This window comes from Octodon degus, unplaced genomic scaffold (genome assembly GCF_000260255.1).
Source record: "Octodon degus isolate 3935 unplaced genomic scaffold, OctDeg1.0 scaffold00028, whole genome shotgun sequence".
NCBI classification, from domain to species: domain Eukaryota; kingdom Metazoa; phylum Chordata; class Mammalia; order Rodentia; family Octodontidae; genus Octodon; species Octodon degus.
The window spans coordinates 14,055,053-14,061,615 of NW_004524604.1; the positions used below are offsets into that span (position 1 = coordinate 14,055,053).

At 39.9% G+C, this 6,563-nt stretch overlaps 1 protein-coding gene across 2 annotated transcripts in view; it reads left to right on the forward strand.

The window, feature by feature from the left end:
• Positions 1–6,563, forward strand: part of LOC101586746 (phospholipid scramblase 1-like) — a 31,145-nt gene that overhangs the window by 2,332 nt on the left and 22,250 nt on the right. The gene's annotated exons all lie outside the window — the stretch shown is intronic.

The following is a 6,563-nucleotide window of genomic DNA, read 5'->3' on the forward strand; positions in this document are numbered from 1 at the left end:
GGCTCAGGATGCCTTCAGGACAAGTCTGTCAAGGCTTGAGGATATGGGGATCGAACCACAGCATCCTTAGCCTGACTGCTTTGTTTAAGCAATCACTTAAACAGTTGAGCTAATGGGCAGGACCCCAAAGTGATGCCCACCCCCCTTTTTTTTCCAGTACCCAGGATTGAACTCAGGACCCTGCACTTGCCAGGCAAGCACTTAGTCTACTGAGCTATCTCCCCAGCTCCCCTGCCAGAGGAAATTTTCTAAAACATGAGACCTTGCTCATGGTCCAGAGGTAAATTTCACCCTCACCCACCTGAGAGAAGTCATGAAAAATAGTCCTATTCTTTTGTTAATGGAGCAGTCTGTCCTCTATGATAGGTTCTGGCACTACTATGAATTGCTGAATCATTATGGTGGCCATCTAATATAGTTGAAGCCCTTAAAACAACAGCTTATCTTCCCAGAGACCACTTCCCCAACTCAGCCCAGGATACAATTTCCCTTCACCTTTCCCACCATCCCAGGGAAGGCCCCAGTCAGCTCCTCAGGTATACCTAAACATCCCCTTCAAACTCCACCCCTGGCAAAATGCCAGAAAAGCCTCAGCCTCCCTTTGTTCCAATCCAAAGACTTGCTTATCTTCCCAAGATTCTCTCCCTGTCCTCCAAAATAATAAAGCCCCTTTTCCTTTTTCCTTCTGCATATTTCTCTGCTGTGACACTCAAAAACCTATCACTCTACATCAGAGTATGCTTCCATTAGCTCTTCAAGTGGAAGTTTTTTTCCTTATTTTCTAATTTTGCATAATAAATATGCCTATGCTTTTCATGGGTATGTCCAGAAATTATTTTTTCCAACCCCTGGCCTGCCATGCTGGCCTCATCCCCAGGGCACAGTGAGATGGCAATTGAGACTGGGCGTGGTGGTGCATGCCTGGAATCTCAGCAATTGCGAGGTTGTAAACAGGAGAGTCACTACAAGTCCAATCTAGTAGTGAGACCCTGAACACCCTGTAGACCTTTCCTTAAAATACAAGAAAAAATTAAATAACAGAGATTATTTTTTGGGCTGGCTAGATAGCTCAGCAGATTAAAATGCCTGCTTAGGCAGATGCAGGGATGGTCAGAGTAGACCAAAGTGCCCTGGGGGCACGCTGAGATGGTGATTGAGACTGGGCTTTGTGGTAGTGTGCATCTGTAATCCCAAAGTTTAGGAGGTTGAAAACAGGAGGATCACTATTTAGTCTAATCTGTGTAGTGAGACCCCATAGACCCTGTGCTAAATACATTTAAAAAAAAAAAAGAAATTTTTCTATGACAAAATTCAACAATCCTGTTTTGTAGAGTTTGTGAGAAAGGTTTGGATCCCTGTATCCTCTTTCAGGATCCCCAGACCATGCTCAATGGCATGACAATTTTGTGATTTTTAACTAAATTAAGCAAAAAAGAAAATTGACTGGTTAGGAAAGCCAAAATTTGGACAACTGTTAACACAAGATCAAAAGTCTCTGGCAAGTCCAGTTTTGTTGCCTCCTAGACCAAAAGCCCATCTGTTAGCATCCTAAGACACACGGCTGCCCCTTGCATGTGTTCCCACCTTTTCATGGCCAGCTCCTCTTGTTTCAAAGCTTAGCTGAGCAATCTCTAACTGCACAGATCTTGCAATGACGTCTTTCTTTTAGTTTAATATCATCTCCGGGTAACGTGTATTTTCTCCCTAATAAATGCTTAGGAACTATTGATATGCCCAGTGCTATGTATCATTACTTTAAAATGTCAATTTTCTTTTTTATAAGATGACCTGAAAAACCTGGTCGTTAAACATGTCTCATCTAGAATTATTTTTATTACAATCTCCTGGAAATATTTTCACTAAAGAGCATTTAAAATTTTATACATGGCTGTGGTTATCGATCTGGCTATGTATATTTTGTTAAAGAGGGGCTTAGACCTTTGTGACAATTTTTAGTATAAATTCTCAGAAAATGACATAAAGACTTCTCTTATTATTAGTGCAAATTAGATCTACAGAATAATGTTTCATTTTTGGCCTTTGCATACCTACATATGGCACACTTGGCTATTTTCCAGCCCCCATCATCCTCTTGGTTAGCCCTTCCCTTCCCTTCCCCCCCCTTCTTGTCCAGTAGTCTCCTTTCTGCTACTTTGAACATTCCTTGTTTAATGTGTAATAAATTTACTTTCTTTGCTTTCTGGAACACAGAAGACTGCAAATTCCAGAGTCCCTTCCAGTTTAGTGTGCCCTCACTGACTGATTCATAAAAAAAAAAAAAAAAGATAAAAAGAAACAGAAGTAATACATTTACATTTCAGGCCTGGCCCATAAAATGTATGTGCACAACCATTTCTCCCTTCACTTCTCTACAGACTTTATGTCAATGTCCAGATCAATCTAAGAAATTTTATGTGAAGATGTGGGCACTTATTGTAGCATGGGTTCTTGAATGATGCCACGAGGCAGACCACCACAACCCACACACCAAAGAGGAATAGTTCCTTTCAATTGGTAAATATTTTAAAATATGTTTTATTATTCTTTTATGTTGTTAAATATGGAGGTTGTTAATACTCTTGGCATAGCCTAAAATAATATGTCCCAACACTGATTAATAAGGAATTTTCAATCAGAAATTAAAATATTTGCCCAAGATTAGTTTTTATTTTTATTTATTTATTCATTTATTTATTTTTGTGGTACCAGGGATTGAACTTAGGGCCTTGTGTTTGCCAGGCAAGCGCTTATTCTACTGAGCTATCTCCCTGGACCTCAAGATTAGTTTTTAAAACAGAAAATGTTTCCCTAATTCAAGTGAGTTAGAGACATGGAGGTGTCCAGACCAGCAAGGCCAAGAGAAGGAATCAGCCCCCTGCTGCTGTTGTCCAGGAAGCCCACACATTCCACGTTGGGGTGATGGGAGTCTTGTTGCTACTGGTTTTAGCATTTCACCTGGGCAAAAAGACCAAGATAGCCATAAAGAAAATCAAAGAAGGAGCAGTTTTAATATCTTCAGCAGTATAAGACTTCAAACTACAAATAAGGTCCAGTAGCGCAAACAAAAGCCAGAATCACAAATAGCTGTAACTGTAGCTTAAAACTGAAAAGAAATGAGCCCTCCCATTCAGAAGAGAGAGGCAGTAGCTTACTTGCAGTGAGTACAAGGACAATGACAAACATCCTTTAGAGTTCAAAACAACAAGCCAGCCTTCAGGGCACAAATCAGCTGAGGCTCACTGCACAGGCCTCCACACAGGCCGGGACAAGGGCTTGGGCACCTCCCACACTGGGACTTCAGAAGCCTCAGAACTTATTTTCTCCTGGCTTCAAGATAGCTTTCCCAGTTCTGCACATCACACTGCTTTATTTGAGAGACAAAAAAGGGGTGTGTGTGTGTGTGTGTGTGTGTGTGTGTGTGTGTTGGTGTGTAAGTTATTAAACTGTGGTCCAGGAAAACACCATCAACTGAATGGAACTTACTGGAAAAGCCTCTAACAGATACATTAAATTAGAAAACATGAAAGATGGAATTTTGCAAGCACAGTTTGAACTGATTTCTAAGTATTTCTTGTACATATTGAATTGGAGAGCCATTATTTTACCGTATAAAAGCAGATCCTGAGTTTGAGGCAGGCAACCAATAGTTTTTAACCACACCTAGACATTTTCTAAATTTAAAAAAAAAGTACATTTCTTCACAGACTGCAATGCAATGAAAGTGAAAATAGTTAAAATAGAAATAAATAGTCAAAGCCACAAAGGCCCTGAACAGATGAAAATGGATTGTATGGAGTGAGTTCAACTTAAGAAAATGAAGAGGCAGATATAAATTGACATCACAAAACAGCAGAAGTACATAATAAGATCAGGCTAAGGAGATCCAACATATCTCTCTAGGCCCCAACGAGACTGAGGAATAAGGAACATCATACAAAGGACAAGATAAAGTTGACAGTTAAATCAAGGAATGCTTAAAGGCCTATATTCAGAGACATACTTACCTTAAATCACTGCCGGCATGGAGAAGACATGGAACCACTCTATTAAGGTGTGTGTCCAGTTGTCCCCACAAAGCGTCATGCAGTCAAGGGACAGCTTCAGAAGTTTGTGATTGATTATTGTGGGTGGGGATGCTGCACCTGCCCTGGGGCAGGTAATTTGCATTACAGTGTAAGGCAAGAAGAGAGGCTAGCTAGCTCCTTCAGTTGCTGGCCTTCCTTTTGGCTCTCTAGTTCTTTGTCGCTGCCCTGAAGGGTTGTTCTCTGCCATGTGCCACTCTGCCTTGGAGCCAGCTGAGTATGGACTGAAATCTCCAGTAACTGTGAGCTAAAAAAAACCCTTTCCTTCCTTCATTTTGAGTGTTGGGTATTTGTCCCAGAAACTACAGAAGAGTAACTGAGACACACCCTTAGAAAACGATGGGCGATTTCTTCTGTATAAAAATGACCAGAAAATTCTTTGTGCTCAAAACCACAATATTCATCCAGGAAAGAGAAGCTGTAAAATAATTTTAACAAGTTCAAATGAAAGTTACCAAATTTCCAGCCTTCTTTTATCTTCTGCAGCAAATGGCCAGGAGGTTAAGAACATGTTCCTGGTACGGCAGGCACCCTACCAGGTGCCTGATTCATTTTAATTTCCTTAACCTTCCTCAAAACTCTATTACCATCCTCATGTATAGATGTCTTGAGAAGACACACAGACATTTGCAGGTAAAATTCACAAGCTCACAGAGCCATAAGATGAATGGGAAGTTGGGGAGTTGAAGACAAAGGGCTCAGAACTGTTGTCATTCACTCATTTTCTCCAGATCTCTTTACACATCCTTGCTTCCCATTCCCTTTTATCCCTGTCCTCACCCTCACGTTTCTTAGTGCACCTTCAAGTATTTGTACTTAGCAGGACTGCAATGGTCCAGGTTCTTGTGTACCCTGGGAAGAACTGCCCACTAGCCTGTGTAGTAATTAGTAAGTAGCAGCATTCATTGAAGATCACCAGAAAGGTAGCAGCAGCAACAGGGGAAGGGGGAGGGGAAGCAAAAGCAGGCCGTGATAACTCAGGCATTTCAGATTTAAAGATTCAGCCACTTCCAACTTTTTGGTGCCTCCCTCTGAATTTTTCACTGGCCGCAGAGCTCTGCACCTAGAGCTTGGCACCCTCTTAGGCTTCCGTTATTTTGTTTTGTACCTCTTTTAAGCAAATCAAAGCACGGGTGACCAATCTTGGAGCATAATACCAATTTTGTCATCAAGGCACAGAAATATGGGTCTGTCATCCTCATGTATATCTGTTAGAATGTTTCTATTGATAACTTATTGCTAACTTTATGAATTTTAGCATATTAAACTGAAAAGGCAGTTTGAAACTTATAGCTAGACACTAGACCCAAGGATGAACCAAACACAGCAGCCTGTTCTCATAATTAGAGAGAAACAAAGCCCAACTAGTCTTGGTGTCCAGCGCCACCTGCGACTCATGACCTAAGTGCCATTCAGCCGGACAGTGCCTCTCATTGTACCAGCTTGCTTCAAGGACATATCGCCTTGAGATGGACCAGCTTAATCTAAGACAATGATTGATTCTTCCTGCAGACCCTGGCCTTTGACTTCTCTGCTATACCATAAGAGAGATTCACAGTAATTCACTCAAAGTACCAATACATTGCCTGACAATGTATGATCAAACGTATGTAATCAATTATATAATCTTTTTTTTTTTTTTTTTTTTTTTTTTTTTTTTTTTTTTTTTTTTTTTTTTTTTGCGGAACCTTTTTTTTTTTTTTTGGCAGAACCAGGGATTGAACTCAGGCCCTTGTGCTTGCCAGGCAAGTGCTTATTCTACTGAGCCATCTCCCCGGCCCCTGTGTAATATCCTGGTATCTATGTTTTTTCTTCCTAGATAAGTAACTCTAAAACCCAAGGTGGGGGCTGATGATTTTTACTTCCTTCTCACTCAGCCTGCTAACATAATAATCAATTCTGTTTCCTTCCAAAGTTCATTGGTGTCATGTTTTCCATCTGGTCCCAACAAAACAATGAGTACTAAATAGGAAAAAATTATGTAAACAAAGTATTAAATCTTTTAATACTTATTGAATGTTTATGAAAAATTATTAAAGTTTTCAACATCAGCTTTTTTGGTGTACTAAGTCTAAAAAAGAACAATGCAAATGAGTTCTTTTTATTTTTATTTTTTAATTTTTTTTAACTTTTTTTTTTTAGGTCAGTGGGAAATAATTTTAATCAAAGAATTGTACATTTTCTCTTCCCATATCTTACTTTGAATTAGGAAATGACATTGCAATCCATTTCACTAGAAGTAAAATATTACAAAATATTTACATGAAAATATTAAAAATAACTCAAAATACAAAAAGATGAAACAAACTTTTTGAGAAATCTCTATTCCAGGGCCCACAGCACACAAGGAGAGTCAAAATGCGCAAGTAGGATGAACCTGGTCACAAATTTCCAAAAAACTGGAGAAGAGGAAGCAATGGGATGAAAACAGTGGCGGGCAGAGAACAGATGCCAGCAGCGCTGCTTCAGTGACCGCTCTTC